Source organism: Petromyzon marinus, chromosome 2 (genome assembly GCF_048934315.1).
Source record: "Petromyzon marinus isolate PM22_M1 ecotype Great Lakes invasive population chromosome 2, UKy_Petmar_22M1.pri1.0, whole genome shotgun sequence".
NCBI classification, from domain to species: domain Eukaryota; kingdom Metazoa; phylum Chordata; class Hyperoartia; order Petromyzontiformes; family Petromyzontidae; genus Petromyzon; species Petromyzon marinus.
The window spans coordinates 21356626-21378034 of NC_133668.1; the positions used below are offsets into that span (position 1 = coordinate 21356626).

Below are 21409 nucleotides of genomic sequence, written 5' to 3' on the forward strand. Positions count from 1 at the left end.
CACTCTGAGGAGAGTCTTGTGGAGCCCCAATGTGGTTTCAGGAAAGGGTGGTCCTGCACAGATGCCATATTTTGTCCGTCTGCTACAGCAGAGGTGTAGGGAATTTCAACAAGACTTACATCTCTGCTTTATTAACCTGGTCAAGGCCTATGATACCATCGGTAGGCCTGGGCTCTGGGTTGTTCTTAATGCTTTCGGAGTTCCTGACTCTCTGCTCACAATCATTAAGAACCTTTATGATGGTGAGTAGGCCCAGGTAAAACTACGCGGCCGGGAGTCAGAGCCATTCCCTGTGACAGGAATGTCCTCTGGTTCCCACATTGTTTAACATCTATTTCGACCACGTAGTTTGTGAAGCCTTCGATGGCTGTACTGGAAAAATTTCCATCTGGTATAGATACAATGGGAGGCTGATCAATGGGAGGCTGATCAATGCCCGGGTGTGGTCAAGGGATGGCTCCCTATTGGTCAACCATGTTATGTATGCTGATGATCTGGTGATTGGTGCTCATTCAGAGGGGGAGTTTGAGGTGCCACTAAAAGGTGGGACCTTACCATCAGCCCCACCAAAACTAAGCACCTGCCTGGGTATTTTGTACCATCAGACACTTCACCCCCACAACTCCCAATTGGTGATGGGGCAGTTGTGGAGAGAGTGGAGAGTTTCCCATACGTGGGCAGTGTGCTCATGACCGACTCAGGTTTGACAGCAGAGGTCTCACTCTGAATCAGTCGAGCAGCATTATCTTTTCGGCTGCGTCATGCTGTGTGGAAGCTACCTGGTCTGTCGCTCCACATGGCGATTCAGGTCTTCCTGGCTATGGTCTTGCCCTCCCTTCTCTATGCTTGCGAAACGTGGACCCACCTAATGGAACATCTTCGCCGTTTATAAACATTTAGGCTGGCCTGCCTACCATCCATTCTGGGTTTAACCAGGCTGGATTGTGTGAGGAGCTCACAAAGTCCCATCGGTGAGCTCCTCCGGCAGGCAAGGCTGCATTGGCAGGGCCATATAGCCCGCATGCCCAGCAACCACATGCCTAAACAGCTTTTGTTTGGTCGGATAGAGGGGGCTAAACAGGCGCTGTGGTAAAAGAGGACGTGGAGCTGAGTGGACTTGCTGATGACTGGTACCAGTGGTGTCAAGATCGGCTTCTGTGGAGGAGGCTCGTGAAGGACACTACTGAGCAGTTAGCGACAGTCGCCCTCCAACACCAACGGAGGGCAGAGAAGCGACACTCACAGCAACAACCGGAGCGCTGGGCAGCTAAAACACAGCAGGTTGGCACAGTAGGGGGCACAGGTGGTGCATCGGCCATTCATCTCAGTCAGTCGACCAATGGCACCTGGGTCTGCCCCGAAACCTCCTGCTGGCGGGCGTTCGACACTTCACATGGCCTTAACGTGGACATAGCCTGGCACAAGGGACGTGGTGATGTCACCGCCACTTAATGGCGAATGGTTGTTGTTGTTGCGCACGTGCCCCGTATGTGTGCAATTACAGTGACTATTGCCCCCCTTCCGACTATAAGTTATGCATCAGGACTCAAAGTAAGTGAAAATATTTGTTTTTCTATTTGTTACTTTAATTAACAGTGTTACATGCAAATGTACAATATTCTGAATTATGAGTTGAACAATGCTTCCCTTTTTGTTGAACCGTAACATAGCTCATAACACGTATCCTATGGGCATTTAAATAGAGTACTTCACGAACAAGTTTCAGGAATAAATTATGCTTGTAAGTCGATGACTACACGCACGTGACTTTTTGGCTCATATCTTAAGCCCCACTTTGCAGTTTTCTTCATTTTTAGGTTATCCTATCATTCCTTCTACATTTTTTCAGTTATATTGATCCAGTATGTTGATCGGTTGAGTAGCGCAGTGGTAACAATTGTGCCTTATGGCAAGCAAGGTCCCTGGGTTCCCTTTTGTGTGGAGTATGTTCTTGCCCTTTTGTGTGGAGTATGTTCTGTTTTGCACAGATTTTCTCCCATAGCAGAAAAATCCCACATAAAATGTAATTGATATGGGCCAAATGTCGCAATGCTGAAAAAACATATCTGCAAATTACTCAAGTGGGATTACCATGTGTGCAACACTGCTGGCTAGGGGCGGAGCCAGGATTTTGACTTCAATATTTTGAGATATCCAGTGTATGTTTTCCAATGGGCGCCACAAATGTATAAAACTAATTTTATTGTATTTGAGCGCGGCGAGCTGACATGCCCATGAACTGCTGGACAATATCGGAGAGATCGAGGGACTTCGCGATAGCCTTCTTGATGTATATCACCATCAAGTCGGACATCCAGTCATCACCCATGCTGGTGTGCAGCCGCGTCTTCAAGATTTTCATGGCAGAGAATGTGCGCTCGGTGGTGGCCGTAGAGATCGGGAGAGTTAGGGTCAGTCGAATGAGCTTATACAACTGAGGAAATATGCTTACAAGTTTGTACTTGCAGAAAACGATGCTCAGTTGCTTAAGATTAGATTTGACTGGTTCAAATATGGCGGCGTTCTCCTCGTCACCTGTGAACATGACAAATTCAACAAGTTCCTGTTTAAGCGAAGTCAGATCCAACTCTCGAAAATCGGCCTTGTACATTGCCGCCAACTCAATGATCTGCCCTTGATTTAACTGGCACGATTCTAAGTTGTTAACTGGGTCGAGGTAAGGGATCTTACTGAGCAGTTTACAAGGCATCGGGAGAAAAACGATGGTTGAGTTCAGCTAATGTGGAGTCAACAACAGCATTAAACAAATCAATGCGGTAATGATCTTCGATGGTTCGCGGCACATGACCAGGACGAAGGTGACAAGGACGACCTCGCGCTAGCCAGATGTCATCCAGCGATAGGACAGGGATGTCGTGGTCTTAACAGAACGAAATTGCATCGTTCTTAACATCGTCCCATCCTGAATCTCGCAGCATCTACAGGGATGTCTTCGTCATGCGAACAAGCCTCAAAGCATTGAGAATATGCTGGTCCTTTCTCTGGAGGCATTGGGATAGGCTGTTCGTTGCTGATAAGATTTTGATCACTAGGAACATGTTCAACGCAAATTCAAAGGACGTCGCCCGCTCATAAAGCATCACCGCTTCAGCCCTTTTCTCGGAATTGGCAGCATCCGTCGATGCCCATTCAACCACTTCCATTAAACATTTCTGGACTGAATTCAATTGACAGTTCCAGCGCGTTGACGACAGTGCCTGAATATTCTGTTCCTGATTCTGTCCACGACCGGTGTTGAGCTCACCGGCATTCAGCTGATAAACAACATTCTTGGCCTGAACATCACACAGCATATCCCTCCTCTTGGACGATGCACTAGCGACGTTTTTAAATACTTTGGACGTCCAGAAAGAAGAGGCAGAGTATATATATTCTTGGTTCTTTCGGTAAAGTCACGTAGAAGGGAAACAATAAAATAATAAAAATATAAAACAATAAAATTCTCACGACGTTTCGACTGAAACACAATCATCATCAGGTGTGAAAACCACAACAAGATTTTTTTATTATTTTTCAAATTTTCTTGTTGTGGTTTTCACACCTGATGATTATTGCTTGTGTTGCAGTCGAAACGTCGTGATAATTTTATTGTTTTATATTTTTATTATTTGATTGCTTCCCTTCTACGTGAATTTACCGAAAGAACCAAGAATATGAATCCCTGCAGTCACGAAAGCTTTAAATCAAAAAGAGGCAGAGTATTGGATTTGACTTGAGAATGGCAACAATTACAAGGTTCAGCTTGTGCGCCCAGCAATGTATGAACCACGCAAGCAGGTTCATCTCCTTCACTTTCGTCTGGAGGCGATTAAAGTCCCCGCTCATATTGGCTGTGCTATCGAAGTCTTGACTGCGAATCACGAAGGGCAATAGATCGTGCTTTAGCAGGAGACTCAAAAGAGCCTTGTACAAGGTATGCGAGCACGTGTCCCTGACATGCATCATATCGAGAAATCGTTCTTGAATCTCACCCTTCGAGTCAACCCAACGGATGACCAGTGTCATCCACTCTTTTTGAGCGGAGCAGCGGGCTTCATTGAGCAAAGTCGTGTACGGGACGTCGTTCCCGATCTCTCACCGAATGTATCGCCGCACGAGTGTGCCTGTCACATGGCAGAAGTCTTTTTGGCTCTCACCTGACGTGTACAGAGCGTTCTTGGGCGCCTTGCTCATCATCTTGGCCAGTTCAGGGGCTTCTTCAAATGCTAAGTTCAATGTATTCGAGAAAATTGCCCCGCTTCAAGGAATCGACTTTCTCATTGTCTCCTCGGAATGCAGTGCCCTGTAGAGCAAGATGACGAGCAATTCGTGCATGAAGACGCAGTCGAATCCCATTGATCTTCTTCTCGGAGGCATTCATCTGTTCAAATATATTGGCGATATGTCCCGTCTTGTCGAGCATCAACTTCGCTGAATGACGTGCTTTGTTATGAACGCTGTTCACTGCACCGATATGCTTCGCTATTCCCTTCGACTTCTCCACAAACGATTTCCAGTTGTTGTACCCGTCAAGAATGAACACATCGGCACCGGCGTCAATATTGGGCTTGGCGAATAGGTAGTATTATAAGCAGTACGCCTTGTCAGTCACTGGAGAATACTCCAACCATTGTTCGCAGTGCTCATTCTTCAACCAGCTCTTAGAGAATGAACGAGGCTTAGCATTCTGGCTGTACTTGGTCCTGGGATATGACTTCAAGTCAGGTTGATAAGGACCGGATTGCAGGTATGCATGTCGTACGCTATCACGTTCATCCGGTTCGTAATCTGAAATTGGCTTGCGTTTGCCTGGATCTCGTTCAATAGTCACCATAGCACCGCGGTCATCTCGAGACGACCGACTCTTTTTGCGAGCAGGGGTTTTTCCACTAGCATGTGACGACGGACCCGATGACACAAGTGCAGACTCCTCTGCCTTTTCTTCTTCAGAATCTTGCTGCAATTCCAAATCCTCCAGCTCACTTCCTGACTGATCATTTTATTTATCGCTTTCCGAACCAATTTCTGCATCTGGCTCTGGCACATGTTGAGGCTCAGGCACTGAAGGTGAAAAATAGAGTTTTTATTGGTCGCATTGTGCTGTCAGCCTGTCAGCCCGCTGCTGGTCACAGAGTGAATCCGAATCCCGATTGTTCCAGAAGGCTGTGGCAGACGTGCGGAATTTATTAATAGGTCGGAGCCGCTGATGTGGCTAATACGTTCGATAAGTTTGAAAGGCTGCCGCTCAAGCAGCCTGCAGGGCAGCACAAGGTGACAGCCTGCAGGGCAGCACAAGGTGGCAGCCTGCAGGGCAGCACGAGGTGGCAGCCTGCAGGGCAGCACAAGGTAGCAGCCTGCAGGGCAGCAGCACAAGGTGGCAGCCTGCAGGGCACCACAAGGTGGCAGCCTGCAGGGCAGCACACGAGGTGGCAGCCTGCAGGGCAGCATAAGGTGGCAGCCTGCAGGGCAGCAGCACAAGGTGGCAGCACAAGGTGGCAGCCTGCAGGGCAGTACACGAGGTGGCAGCCTGCAGGGCAGCACAAGGTGGCAGCCTGCAGCATTTTTCAGTAGCCGGATATCCGGTTATCCCGATTACCGACTTTCCCAAAATTTCAGGGGGAGCTAAGCCCCCCCCAGCCCCCCCCCCCCCCCCTGTGGCTCGGCCCCTGCTGCTGGCTACTGTAGAAATTTGGCAGGACCCTTCCCGAGTCTTGACTCGGGAAGGCTTTCCCTTTGTAAACAAGCGTAATAAAAAAACAATATTACCAGAAGGGACAGATGAGGTTCTTTCGGCAGTTATTCAGTGACATTGGACGACATCTTTATTGAACTGGAAACTAAAGCAATATTTCTACACGTTTAAAAACATATTAAAATGTCCTGTTGACATAGTCCGGCCACCAGCCAGGAACATTGCTATTTTTGTGCTCAACAGATTCTGTAGTGAACACGTGCTTAGAACAGACTCCCTGTTTAAGGCAGTCACTGTTGCACAAGTGATCAACAAACGGGCGTCTATTCAGAAGAGACACCGCATGCAGTGTTGACTGGGGGAGGCTGTTGGATAAATATCCACGTGTCCAGCCACTGGACCCAGCGATGAGCACGTGTGTGCGCAGTACCCTGGAGGAGACTGGCACCAGGAAATCTGTCTCTGTGCCAGGAGACAACCCCAGCAAACGTGAGCGAGGAAACAACCGTATAAAATATTAGGGACTGTATATAGGGGCCGTCCATATATGACGTCACGCACCTATGGGGGTGGGGGTCAGATATTTGTGACGATGTGTGACGAGGGGGGGGGGGGGGGGTTGAGAAATATGACGTTACATCAAAATGCGCAACTTTAAATATAGACAACACGTTCTACTTAATTAAATATACTTTTGAATGTTTTATCCTACAACGTCAGAGTGCAGCGGCACATCAAATACGCACTACAAGAACCAAAGAAAATGACAATAGTTTTAAGCGATTTGAAGCATGTTTTATTTTGGGGGGGGGGGGGCAGAGCTTTGTGACGTCATATTTGAGCGGTGGTCTGACTTTTTGTGACTTCGTGTGACGAGGGGGGGGGGGTCAAAAATCGTCCAAAATAGCGTGACGTCATTTATGGACGGCCCCATAGTACACACGGGGAACACGAGGTCCCCTGCACGGGGGCAGGCGGGTTCGCCTTGATCCCACCTCATGAATATTCATCTATAATGCGTGGCCAGCCAAATGAATATTCATTAATCAGCACAACCCATCTCATGAATATCAACGATCAAAGAGGTGGGGGCTTGGGACATCTCGGCCAATTGGATCGCCAATCCCGGCAAGGGGGCGTGGCCGGCGCGCGGTGATTGACAGGCGCGCGCAGCGCGCAACGTCCCCCCCCCCACTCGTCCCCATCCCGGCCGAGTGAGCGGGCGAGTGGCGCGGGCACTTGGGCCGCGCCGGAGGAGTGGGAAGTCTTCGGGCTCCGCGTCCGCCTGTGTCCCCCCTCCGCTGCCCCCTAGGCGCCCCACCTCGACAAGTAACGACAACAAAGCTCGTTGTGAGCGCAAGACGGGCAAAGGCGCAGAAGGCTGCGAGCGAGCGGGCGGGCGTGCGGGCACCTCCACATCCTCCTCGCTCCCCTCCCCCCCAACAACCTTGCCGTGGACTGCTGCCAAACCGTGAGTGTGACACCGAGCCCCACGCTGACAAAACACGAGCCCCGCGCCTCCGTCCTCTGCAGGCAGCAGAAGCAGCGGTAGCTGCGGCTGCAGCGAGCGCTCCCTTTAACCACCACCACCACCACCCCCGACCCCCACGCTCCGGGCGGCACGGCGCGACTGCGGCAAGGAGGAGAAAGTCTCTCCCGTCGCCCTGTCGCCGCGCAGCTGATCGCTCGCCGCGGCGGGGTCACGTGACGAGGGGGTGGGTGTGTGGGGAGGGGTCGCGTTGCGGTGGGGGTGGGGAGGGGTTGTGGGGGCGGGGTGGGGGTCGCGTTGAGGGGGGGTCAGGTGGGGGGGGGTCGCGTTGGGGGGGTGGGGTCACGTTGCGGGGGGGGGGGGGTCAGGTTGGGGGGGTGGGGTCGCGTTGAGGGGGGGGGTCAGGTTGAGGGGGGGGTCGCGTTGAGGGGGGTGGGGTCGCGTTGGGGGGGGGGGTGGGGTCGCGTTGGGGGGGGGGTCAGGTTGAGGGGGGGGGGTCGCGTTGCGGTGGGGGGGTCGCATTGGGGGGGGGGGTCGCGTTGTGGGGGTCGCTCGAGAGCGGGCAGCGCGAGACCTCGCTCCCCGACCCCCCCCCCCGTCTCACGTGACCAAGATCTGAAACTTCGGGGGGAGGAATCGGGAGAGGGGATCACGTGACTGCGTTCTGGAGGGGGTGGGTGGACCAACTAGTCGCGCGCTGTAGCAGGGATGAAGTGAATCCGCGACTGAATGAGCGAGGCATTATGCTGATGCAGAAGGAACGCAGCTCGGCCTCCAGGGGCGGCCTAACGTGGGCCTTTTTTAAACAAAAAAAATCCACAAATCGTCTTTTTTTAGATCCAGAAAATGACGCGCGATCCGCAAATCGTCGGTTTCGCGGTCCAGAAAATCACGCGACAGGAATCACCTTAACGATAAAAATTTTTTAATTGTATTCAAAATTAAATAACAGCATATGCTATTACAGTATTTAATTTATTTATTTCTACGTGACTTTACCGAAAGAAGCAAAGAGTAATTCCTGCAGTCACGAAAGCTCCAAATCAAGTTTGTATTAAAAATATCACTGCTTGATCCGTGCGCTCGAACACACGCTTTGCTCCATATATGGGCCTAAAATAATAAACATAATTTATCATTCATTCTGTCGCGGATCCATTTTATCCTGTTCCAGCGCGACTGTTCTGGAGGGGGGTGGGAGGGGGGTGATCCTCGTGGGGTTGGCTGCGGGAAGGGGTTCATGGTGATGGCCGAGTTCTTGAACCGCGGCGCGCACGGTCGCCATCGAGATTCACGCGCACGTGTTCTAGAGCACGCGCGCGTGTTCTAGAGCACGCGCACGTGTTCCCGAGCACGCGCACGTGTTCCCGAGCACGCGCGCGCGTGTCCCAGAGCACGCGCGCACGTGTCCCAGAGCACGCGCGCACGTGTTCCAGAGCACGTGCGCGCGTGCTCTAGAGCACACGCACGTGCTTTTCAAAATCGTCTCCCCCTCCTGTTCTAGAACACGTGCGCGGGAACCAGGAGGGGGAGACGATTTTGAAGAGTCAAAATACGTATTCACTCGATTGTGCAGAATATCACCTTTACATCCCTCAGAAAACACATGTATGAGTTATGTTCCAGCTGCCTATATGGGTTTTCTTGAGATGTTATTTTGCCAAACTGTCAAGTGTTTGTCAGTCATACGTATTCTCATTATACAATGTGCATCCAATATACTACAGAGGCTGTCAATGCTGGGCAGGCCCACGCGTTTTAGTGGCTGATAAGAGAATCTGCGTGTGGGGTCTGGGCTGTTAGCTTACACCATGGTATCCATGGTGTTGCATTGTCACTCACATGAGCAATGGGTGTTTCTCCCTGCACGTCCATAGCCCTAAACACGTCCACATCCTGTGGCGGAAGTGAACATGCATTGGGCCATTTCTGTTGGCGTCTCGCAAAGTGGTAATTATTTCATAGTTCCTGGAAAGAAGATGAGCTGAGATGGCCCACATCCAGGCTTTTAAGTCAGGACCTGAAGACGGAGAGCCGTGCGCACCATTGCATTCCGCTACTCGGTTGGATTTTAGAGCTGTAGGGTTCGAGTTACAGCAAGAGTGGCATCTTGCCCGGGTCAGGAACGCACGGCTTGTGGCTGAAGCCGGAGGAGCGGTGTGCTGGTGTTGGAGTGTGCCACCCGGTTTGAGGATTTGTCTCACCTCCCGAGCAGGAGGGGAACGACACATCGTTGGGTCTCTCGGACCCTCAACTACACTGCAAGAGCCACTTTCAGTTGTACGGCATTTGTACACATGGACTGATTTAAAATACATATATGTGCCTGACTACGATGGAATCCCCACAGCTCCGTCAAAGATTAAACGTTTTACTTTATCTGAAATTATGATTAATACGTACTATATACATGTATGTATGTTGACCTTTTGCACCGTACGTAGCCAACCGTGGTATGATTACTTATCAACCATAATTTGGAATTATAAAGCATATAGCACTGCATAGTATGGTTGCCATAATAGTTATACACAATTCAGGCTTTTTCTTCTTTGGTTCTTTCGGTAAAGTCACGTAGAATGAGAATAAATTGATGAAGGCCGCTTGTGTTGTGGCCGAAACGTCGTGAGAATATTATTGTGTTATTTTATTTTATCAATTTATTATTTTATTCTCATTCTACGTGACTTTACCGAAAGAACCATAGAAGATGAATCCTTTTTTATCAATTATTATTTTTTATTCTCATTCTACGTGACTTTACCGAAAGAACCAAAGAAGATGAATCCTTGCAGTCACGAAAGCTTTAAATCGAAATTTAATTGAAGCTTTGTTCTGAAATAAAAATAATAATATATACATTGTGTCAAATACAATACTATATTCTTCGGCAACACTCTTAATCGTGTTGTCTAGTACTTCTTGACACCCAGGAGACTTGCAGAGCCAGACGGAGACGAGGATTCTTACTTAGGGCCGCTTGCCGTTTATTCACATCTGTTACACACACTTCTCACACCCGTTATGGCGCCCGTCAGAACTCTGTCCTTTACGCGGACATCCCTCAGCTATCTACGCCCCGGTACGGCTTCCCTTATGTCTACCCCCTCGTCTGCCCCGGGCGGGGGCTCACCCATCACCGCCCGGCGACGAGGTGAGACCTCTACACCTCTAGCCCTTCTTCGGCGGCGGCTGGGATGTCTTCCACGCAGGCTCTCGTTTCTCTCTCTCACTCCCCAACGGCGACCACGCCGTCGTTTTGGGGGGGTCCCCCTTAAGTACCCCTTGGCGGCACCTCCCCTTAGCTCGGACCCGCCCTTGTTTCCGAAGGTACCCCCTTGAAGCCCCCGTGACATGACGTCATCCCACTAATCCTCTACAATTGTATTATGATTTTTATATCTTTGAGAAGGTATATTGCTGCGCATGTCTTAGGATAACGCCTTAAATCTGAGTGAGAAAACCAGAGTGAAGAGAGAAACCTTAACTTGGAGGTTGTGGCATGCAACACTCATAGATGCAGAAACTCCACCCTGCAGACACACCTTTGCCATTGAAGATGGGTGTGTGATGATGACTGAACCACCAACTCCTTTAAGTGGCTGGACTACTCAAATATTTAAGTACACTGAAATAATTGCGCTTAATAGCAAATAGCGAACGTTATGCTGGTATTGTATACTGAAAATAAAGTTTTAATCTGCCATGTGAGTTTACCATATATGTTATGACCTGCAGGCTTTTTTTGTATATACATACTATGGAATATAAAGCATACATATACCGTACTGTTTTGCATGTGTATTGTGTCATAGTCAAATGTGTTTAGCTGTTTTTCGAGATGCAGCTCAACATTCCAGTATAACCTGGGCAACAGGGTCTTGTGACCTTGATAAGAGTTGTTTGCCTTTGGTATAAAAATGTATGCAAACGCATTCCTTTTAAACGTGGCTGAACCTGTTGGAAGTATTTTTTTGTTCCCACCTTCAATAATTAAACATGCCCTCTCTGGCAATGGCGAGGTGTGGTAGACAGTAGGTATTTTGTAGAGCTTTCAAAGGGTAAAACTAAAAACTCCTGTTGAAGATTAGTATTGGGGGATTGCATTCATTGTAATTAGTTGATTACATTTCATACTCATTTTAAGGCGTTTACTAATATGTTCCTTCTAAATCACTTTCACTGAATGTGTTCAGTCATTGTTTTCACGTCGCTGTTGACAACTCCCCAGGATTAATTGCATACGATCGGTAAAAAGTACTCGTAAATATGCATCCGCAGCTGGTGTCTCGTGCTCATGCACGAATAATCTTGGTGCGCTTATAACCTCACGATGCAGTCCATTTGCAGACACACAGCAGGGTATTTCAGAGAGCTGTGGCTTATTGAAGAATCGTTTGCTAAACTCAACATGGTGTGCACATTTCTTATTTATTTATTTACGTGTATAAGTATATTGAATTTTCATACAATCTTTGTATATGTTACTTTCTTCTGAAGTGATAAACAAAAGATAGATGTTTGTATATAAATGGTGTAACCAGTTAGTGGTATGTGTGTGCTTTCAGTGTATGCTATCTGGTTGTTGCTTTGCTAAACACAAGTGGCCCCCATCGTGCAAACCTAGTGTGGTTTAAGTAGTCAATTTGGAATTAATTGGTGAAATTAGAGACGCGGTGATAGTTTTTGAATGCCTCAATCCATTCACTTCAATTTCTATTTAGGTTTGGCTCGCATGTGATGTCCTTCATGCACTGGTACAATGCTGCCCTTTTAAACAAATGATTCATTTTTTTTGCAGCTTTATCTCTTCCATTTATTTATGTGTTCCCCAGGGCACTGTCCTAGGCTACCGCTTATTCAGTACAGTGTATAATTGGCCTTCCGTGAGCATTTCAACACTGTCACACATCATTGTTCGTCCATACCATTGTATTACTGTATACACATCGGTTTATTTCACATGAGTTGCTGATTATCGTATCGTGCAGTGGCAAATTCAGACAAGCTGCCTTGATTGCGAATTATAGGTAGCTTTTAATTATTGGCGATGCGTGCCTTGGTATTTTATGATTTACTTCAATGCATATCCCGCGGGGAATTTACTTAATCAATTTGGCACGGCTATTTTGTGACCGAACAATTCTGATCTTGCTGTCTACCGTGCATATTAAGAATATGTACAATTCTAACCAACTGATAAGAGTAGACCTACACTAACACACTAAAGCATACATTTTTGGCGAAGAGAAATCTATATTTTCTTCAAATACAGAAGAAATGGATTCCCAATTAGTTTTTTTTTTAATAAAATGCATTTATTATAGCCACCTCCAAAAAAATTCATATATTATACTAGCTTTACTACCCGGCTTTGCCCGGCCGCCTTTGTCTCCCCAGTGGCGATGCTCACATACCACAGCAGTTACTCGTTTAAGGCTGAGTCGACCTAGGGGAGGCCCAGGACCGGTTCAAATAATCGTCACCGGTGGTGGTGGCGGCCGTGAGCGGGAATCGAACTTGGGTCGCCGGGTTCATAGCGCAGCGTAGCGCTAACCACTACACTACCGCTCCCCAACAACAACAATCGCCATTCGCCACTAAGTGGCGGTGACGTCACCACGACGCTTGTGCCAGGCCATGTGCACCTTGAGGCCACGTGAAGTGTCGAACGCCCGCTGGCAGGAGGTCACGGGGCAGACCCAGGTGCTACGGGTCGGCAAAACAACCCCCTACCTCCTCGCGGTGCCGGACGGGCAACTCTGTCGTGGACCATGCTGTGGGGGGAGGAGCCAATTCCGATTGGCTCCTCCCCTCATGGCGTCTGTGACCACCACAGGGGCTAAACGGGGGCTCTGGACGGGTGCGAGGGGTTGGTAACTCCTCCACCTTCAATTAATTACCACGAAACTACTACCGCTCCCCCCACACACACACACGCGCGCGTCCATAGGTACACATAGACGCCCTTGCTGCAGACACACACAACTTTGAGGGTGCGTACGGCAGTAAACGACTGAAATAATTAAGTAATCCTGCGCGAAGAACGCCTTAGACCTGCAACACATTTGTATTTCACTTTACCCGTTAGAGGGTTGGGGGGGGGACATCAGCAGGCACACTCCGTTACGCTTCCGCATACGGGTCACATGACAGGTGTGACGTCACAGCTCACTTGCCGTGCAAAATATATTCATTATTGTGCCCCCCCCCCAAAAAATATATATATAAAGAAGTAAAATTTTTATCATTTTTGCATGGTGTACAGTCTGGAAATTACCCACATGGCAAATTTAAAGTTTGTCGCATGTTGGGAAGTACGCTAAACATTTTGAACTGACTCACATATTCACAGATTTCCCTTTTATATATATGGATGACATTTTGAGTGATACCGAAAGCAAGTGTCGAATAACTTTTTTGTACACTTTGCCATCTGAAGCATTTGAGAAGAAATGTTCAGAACACCAAATGCGTTCCATCAATAATATGACCTCTGAGCGCAGGGACCTACTTGCTCTGGATTTGAAGCTTGCTGTCGTTCATAAGCAAGATGGATTGCTTGCACACTGTGGTAGCTACCATGTTGGTCTTCCAGCTATTTTGGTGTTTGTGCAGCAAAAGCAGGCACTCCTTTGCCAGCCTGCCATATCTGTTGTCAGAATATATTTTAAATATCTATATTAATGACCCTGACCACTCTTTAATGCCGTTGAATTCAGGCTTGCAATGGTTACCTCTAAATTGTATTTCCCCATTTCTCCGATAGAGGGTGCATGGTATATGGTGTAGGATTGCCTCTCAGTGTAAACCAATGCAGAGGTATGATAATAGGGTTTTCTCCTTTTTTTCTGGCAACAAAACAGGTGTTAAGATTTTGATTTAAAGCTTTCGTGACTGCAGGGATTCATATTCTTGGTTCTTTCGGTAAAGTCACGTATAAGGGAAACAAAGTAATAAAATAAAAAATATAAAACAATAAAAACTCTCACGACGTTTCGATTGCAACACAAGCAATCATCATCAGGTGTGAAAACCAATGTTATTGCTGTGGTTTTCACACCTGATGACAATGCACTATCAGAGATTGAGACGAGGCTCAAAAGAAAGCTGTCTCTGGTGTGGATCATTCAGTTTCAAGGACAATATATTATCAGAGTGTGTTTTTATTTGCATTCTGACCACAAGCATTGTGGTTAATGCAGACATGATTCCTTGTAAAATGTTTCAGTTTGGTGTTTTAACATCTTAACACCTGTTTTGTTGCCATAAAAAAGGGGAAAAACCTATTATCATATTATGGTACTGGCAGTGGAGGTCCCAGAATACAAAGGTATTTTTTGTTGGATGGCATTTATTACATTAACATTTGTACGTGAGAGGTAGTAATTAGAAAATATAGTTAATCTAAAAATGCACATAATCAAGCAATTTAAGTATCTTACATTTAGTCATGTATTTCATTATTGTTTCAGCCCACTGGTAAGTTAAAGAACAATTCCCACGTAAATCCCAGTTGTTTGGGATTCATCTTTTACAGATACACGGGTTCTCCTTTAAGTGTACTAGTGAATGTTGGAATGTCTGGAGGGTGAACCAAATAACTGGGATTACACCACTGGTGATATCTGCAGTGGCATGGGGTCTTAAATAACTTTTTTGATTTAAAGCTTTCGTGACTGCAGGGATTCATATTCTTGGTTCTTTCGGTAAAGTCACGTAGAAGGGAAACAATAAAATAATAGTTTTTTATTTTTTTATTGTTTCCCTTCTACGTGACTTTACCGAAAGAACCAAGAATGTCTTAAATAACATCAATAAAACAGATTGTTCGGGTGGTATACTTTTTTTAGTGTCCCTTTCTATACACACCAGGTCCAATTTCACAAAGGATTCTTGCACCTTCAAAATAACATTTTTACGTGCAATCTTGAATGTTTATTGTTGCACGCAATTGTACAGTGTTCACGTAATAAAGTGTGATAGATAGTGCAAATTGTTAAAAATGTATTGCACATGAATGTGGAAAGCACTTTAGCTCACGGATGGGTTTCCTTATATTTTGGAACTATATTCAGAACACAATACTGTAGCTTGACATATTTTTGGATATTGAAGGATATTATTGGGTTACCATTATGTATGATAAATTGTCATTCCAGGTTTCGATTGTGAAATATTGAAGGACCGAGTTGTAAAAACGATGGACTAATGCATACACACAGCTTATATCCTTATTCACGACTCACTTATATGGGTGAAGGTTGTTCAACTCTCCCCTGCAGTGAGTGAGAGAAGGTAAATGTAAATTACGAGATAGGCAACAAGGCAATTTGGGACTTCACCTCATGCGCAGACTTTATTCATCCAGGCTTTCTAATAACATTTACTGGTGAGCAGTTTTTTGGTTACTGCCACATTGCATACCAATATTATTTTTTGTATTAAGTGGCCCATCTCAAATCTTGATAGCTAAGCAGGCTGGAGCCTGGATAGTGCTTTACAGGGCAACCACCGTGTATAGCAGGTGCTATATGCTGTTGTGGAACTATGTTGTAGGTAACAAAGGGCATCGTATTGTACTACGATCCCATGTCTATGCTGCCTTGCGTTCACCGTCCCGCACTGAGCTACGTCGTGAAGTATGGTTAAATATCCCCCATTCAAACAATTAAATTACGGGATGCATGGACTGCACTCCAATAATTATTTTTCCTATTTTCTCTTGGTAGTCCATTTCTTGACTGTAGGTTTCTCCGCTGGCTCAACATTTATTCTGAGTTTTGGCAATTATTTTTAGGCCAAAATCTGATGGCCTTAATGCCTGGTTTAACAACGGACTGAACTTACATATTGCATTGCCACATTCACAAATTCATATCTTGACCACATTTCAATATATATACTAAAGCTATTTTATATATTTTCCATATTTTACTCACATTTAGCCAATATCCTGTTAGTCTTGCATGTGATTATTATGCATCTTATGTTCAGCAGCATTATTTTGTTGTTCATTATAGTATTTGTGAAACTAACAATACAATTGCGTTTTTATTACATGTCGTGGTCAGAACTACAACCGTTGACATATGCAGCTCATCCAGCTATCTGCCACTGAAGATTATCATTCTTTTAATTGCAGTTTTTTTCCCTCCTTGTTACATTTTCTAGGCTCCACAGATGAATATTGCATAAGATTAGCACAAAAAGAGTGGGATGTTCTCAATGGAAGAAAGCGTTTTTTTTATGAATGACTTAGTATGCATACGGATGCCATTATACCAGCATAAGATGCAGAAATTACTCAATAATAATAATAATATCTATTTGTAAAAATCGGCATGTTAAAAACTCATAACACAGAGGAGGAGAGAGTGATGGGAATTCTGCCCATGCGGCTTCTTCCTCGCATTTCCCATCGAACAGCTGGTGGAGGTCACCGCTATTACTGACTTGTGTGGCCTAGAGACGAGGAGCACGTAAGTAACCCTGTGATCAGAAGCACATGCTCCGTGTGCTGTGCTTGTGCACATCGGTTTACCGTTGTCGTGTATAGACAACAGATGCGTGGACTGCACTCCAATGATTATTTTTCCTATTTTCTCTAGGTAGTCCATTTCTTGGCTGTAGGTTTCTCCGCTGGCTCAACATTTATTCTGAGTTTCGGCAATTATTTTTAGGCCAAAATCTGATGGCCTTAATGCCTGTGTTTATATATATATAAAAGCACAATGGTGGGTAAATCGACCCACATCTGTGGCTGTTTAGAATGCGGTTTCACTTTGTCGTCCTTTACAATCACAACTGATTTATTATTTTTGGAATGGGGAGTGGAGTGTCAGGCAAAGGCACTTCAATGCAGTCAGAGGATCTTAACTTTTCCATCAACTTCCTGGTTCTGAAAGCAATTCACTTGGTTCTGCAGAGCCTATATTTTAACCTCTGGGGCTCTGGTGGCCTAATTCGCTTGGACACTTGACAACAGTGTCTATCGCGAACATGCAGGGATCTCCTGACCTGAATCTCCTCATGCTGGAGGCCTGCCATCTGTTCACAAGAGTGCAAGCAAACCTAGGGAGTCTGTCGGTGAGTCACATTGTGGGAGTACTTGCAATGCATGCTGACTGGGGCTCTTAGGAACAACAAGTTCTTTATGCTCATTGCGTCTGATTACTTCTGACGAGACAATATCGTGGTGAATATATTTTCAAGGTTAGCCCTGGAGCTATTGGAGAGAAAAGAACAACTGCTGAAGTACCGTATTTTCCCGCATATAGCCCGCATACGCATATAGCCCGCAGACGCATATAACCCGCAGACGCATATACCCCGCAAAAATAGCGTTTTGTGTAAAAAAAAATGTCATGTAGCCCGCACCTCCATATACCCCGCATGCATTCATATATTTAACGTCGGTACCGCAAGTTAATTCCACCATATAAATACGAAGTTGACATTTGTAATACATTCCACTATCAATTGTTAACTTTAAAATCATAACGTGCACAAAGAAAACAAACTAACCGGAAACGAGTGAACTTAAAACAGTAAATAAGTAACACAAGTAAATATCCAATAAATAAGTAACGCATAACTGGTAGATACGCAAGTGCAGTTTTAGCACTGGTAGATTGCGCACTGTGCAGATAATAGCGGCACTACAGTAGTGCCGTTGCCTCGCCCACAACCCCCCCACCTCTCCTTCCTTCCAGCTCTCCCGTCGCCCTTCAAACATTGTCGTTTAATTGTACAAACAATTAATTTAAAACGTGATAACGTGCAATTTTTGTGTGAGTGGTTTATTCGGCAATGCTTTAGTCAAAGGTAAGTGTTGCACAGTGGATAGTCCTACCATGAAAAAATGTAACGAGTTATGACATGTCACACGTGGAAAATATTTTTGGGATAGCCCGCACCTCCATATACCCCGCAGGGTCTTGTTTTGTTTGTAAAAAGTGGTATACCTCGCGGGTTATATGTGGGAAAATAGGTAATTGTCTTGTGTTGACTATGCCCAATGAGTGCGGCCTGTTGCAAATAGATCTCTTACCATTGCTGTCTTTTGTATCTGAAACGTACCAGGAAAGTATGGACGTCTGCTTATAATAATACATTCAAAATATAAGAAATATAATTCATATTCTTGGTTCTTTCAGTAAAGTCGCGTAGAAGGGAAATAATAATAATAATGAAATAAAATTATCACGACGTTTCGGCCACAATGCAAGCAGCCGTCCTCAGGTGAAGAACAGAGCTGTCGGAAAGACAGCGTCCTAGTTCAGTACATGTATAGTAAATATTCCACTTCTATATAGCTGAGAGCAAATTGGTTGATTCCTGGAATATGTCAATAGAGAACTGCATAATATTCCTCTTCTTATTTTAATAATACATGTTTATCATGCATTATGGTTCCATATTTTTCACCTATGCTACAATTTGGGAACTGGAAATTTTCAACCTCATTTTTGCTGCTGTCATTGCTTGCTCTATTTGCTGTCATATCTGAAAAAAAATGTTTTCAGGATTGAAGAGGAGCAGGCAATTCTTGATGCCACTTTAGGAGAAGTAAACTCTGCCCTTTATAGTGTAAAAATTGGAATGCTCCTGAACCAAATGGTATAATTGTGTGGACATCATGAAAAAAGCAGAAACAATTGGAGCAGACTTGGCATACCGTTTAATGCAATGTTCGTTCGTTCGTTTCTCAGTCCGCTTGTCTTGGTTAGGGTCGCGGTGGCAGCATGTTGAGAAGGGTGGTCCAGACCGCCCTTTCCCTGGTGACAGACTCTAACTCTTCCTGGGGAATTCCCAAGCGTTCCCAGGCCAGCCGAGTGACATAATCCCGCCAGCGTGTCCTGGGCCGACGCCGGGATCTTCGCCCAGTAGGACGTGCCCGTTGGAGTTCCAGGGGGAGTCTACCGGGGGCATCCTTAGCAGGTGCCCGAACCACCTCAACTGGCTCCTCTCGATCCGAAGGAGCAGCGGTTCGACTCTGAGGCTCTCACAGATTACAGAGCGCCTCACCCCATCACAGAGAGTGAGCCCGGCAATCCTGTGGAGAAGCCTAATTTGGGACCCTTATACCCACTATCTCATCCTTTTCGTCATTTCCCAAAGCTCATGACCATAGGTGAGGATGGGAACATAGATTGACCTGTAAACTGCGAGCTTTATTCGAAAACTCAGCTCCTGTTTCACTACCACGGAACGGTACAGTACCCGCAACACCGATCCGCCAGCCGATTTCCTGCTCCCACTTATACTATCACTGGCGACAGAGACTCCGAGGTACTTAAACTCCTCCACTAAGGGCAGCTGTTCCCCCCTCACCTGGAGAGCATAATCCACCATCTCTCGGGAGAGAACCATGACCTCATATTTGAAGGTGCTGATCCTCATCCCAGCCGCTTCACACTCGGAATCAAACCATTCAAGTGTACGCTGGAGATCAGACTGAAGAGGCAAAGAGGCCAACGTCATCTGCAAAAAGCAATGATTCCTCCTCCATGCCCCCGTACTGGATTCTCTCCATACCTCGGCTGCGCCTTGATATCGTGTCCATGAAAATCACAAACAGGAGTGGAGACAAGATGCACCCTACATGTTAAAATACCTTCTCCAAGTCTACAAAGCAAAAGTAGACTGTAGAAGCATACTCCAATGACCGCATTGTTCCTCCTGAATCTGAGGCTCGACCACTGGGCAGAGACTTCTCTCCAGCACTCTGGCATTGGCTTTGCCTGGGATGCTGAGGAGTGTGATTCCTCTTTAGTTGGAGCACACCCTCTGGTCCCCTTTTTAAAAAAATTGGAACCGCGACCCCAGCCTGCCAATCCAGAGGTACTATACCCGCCGTCCATTCAACATTGAAGAGGCGTGTTAACCACGACACTCCTAAACTCTTGGCGAATCTCGTCCACCCCAGCAGCCTTGCCGCTGCAAAGGCCCTCGACCCCCCCAGCTGTTTCCAGGGCTGCCTCCTGAGAGAAGGGCATGTCCTCCGGATTGAGGACCTTCTCAAAGTGTTCCTTCCACCTCTCGACTATCTCCTTAGTTGAGGTCAGTGTTACGCCACCCTTCTGAAAACAGCCTGGGCATCGGATAATTTGCCAGAACATCTTTGAGGCTGCCCGGTAGTACCTTTCCATGACCTCTCCAAACTCTTCCCATGCCCAAGGCTTTCGCTTCACCGACTGCAATGTTGACCCATAAAATTTATGAAAATGTAAACATTACTTTTAAAACTAAAACTAAACTATTGTTATTTTACCAGGTAAGGCCTACTCAGCTATATAGTTGTTTTTCAGAAGCGATCTGGTCACAAATAGTAGCTCAACTAAGTGGCTTGTGGTCATTTATAGCACCCAAATACTATAAACGCACGTTATTAAACGTGTAGGGGAAAAAAACGGAAGACCTGGAGAAAAATCCATGTGACCACGTGGAGAGAACATGCAAACTCCAAATGTACAGGCGTTAGGGTTGGGATCGAACCCACAACCTCCCGTCTACCAGGCAAATTCAAAATAGCTATGTAGCACAGTGGGCTTTACCTGGTAAAATAAAAAAAAATTATAGTTTAAAATAAAAAATTGGTTAGTATTTAGTTTAATCTAAGGACATAGGAATTGCTGAAATGTTTTGTTGAATGAAACATGTAAAAGGGGTGATAAGAATGTGGTTTGTTACAATGCATCTCCCTTTAGATATTATAAATCAAAAAGCTTAAGACCAACTTACTGTCATTCCCAAGTAAAACCTGTAATCAAATATATACCTAATATTGCACTTTGAGTATATACATACACATGTAAACATTTCAAAACGTTCTTTTTTATTATAAAGGATAACAAAAATTACAGATTTTTATTATGTAGCAACAAACATTCTTTATTATGAGGGTTGTGTATGAAGATACATATTTGTTAAGGAAAGTTTGCCTTATTTTTGTTTGTTTACAGTGGCTGCTGGAAGGAGATAGAAGACGTGCTTTGGGTTCTGCTGTATCTTGAGCTAAGGGTGATTATTATTTGCGTAGAGTGGTTGAATATGTCTGGGCCTCATATGTCCTCATTAGTGCTGATGGTGAGTCCTGAATCAACAGGGGCTATTCCCCATGGCCTTCTTAGGTCAGGCAATATACAGAATACACAACATGCTTCATTGATTTGCCGTTAAGGGAGATAACTTCTTCCCTCTAGAAATTATTTTCAACCTGGAAT

The 21409-nt window shown here is 45.9% G+C and overlaps 1 protein-coding gene across 5 annotated transcripts in view; it reads left to right on the top strand.

Moving 5' to 3' along the window:
- The first annotated feature begins 7039 nt into the window (after positions 1–7039).
- LOC116945111 (protein PALS2-like) overlaps positions 7040–21409 on the top strand; it is a 173668-nt gene continuing 159298 nt past the window's right edge. For 4 of the 5 annotated variants that reach the window (XM_032959235.2, XM_032959271.2, XM_032959244.2 and 1 more), the window contains exon 1: positions 7040–7163. The gene's annotated coding sequence lies outside the window, so the exon portion shown is untranslated. The remainder of the gene's footprint in view (positions 7164–21409) is intronic. The other variant, XM_032959262.2, reaches the window with a different exon arrangement.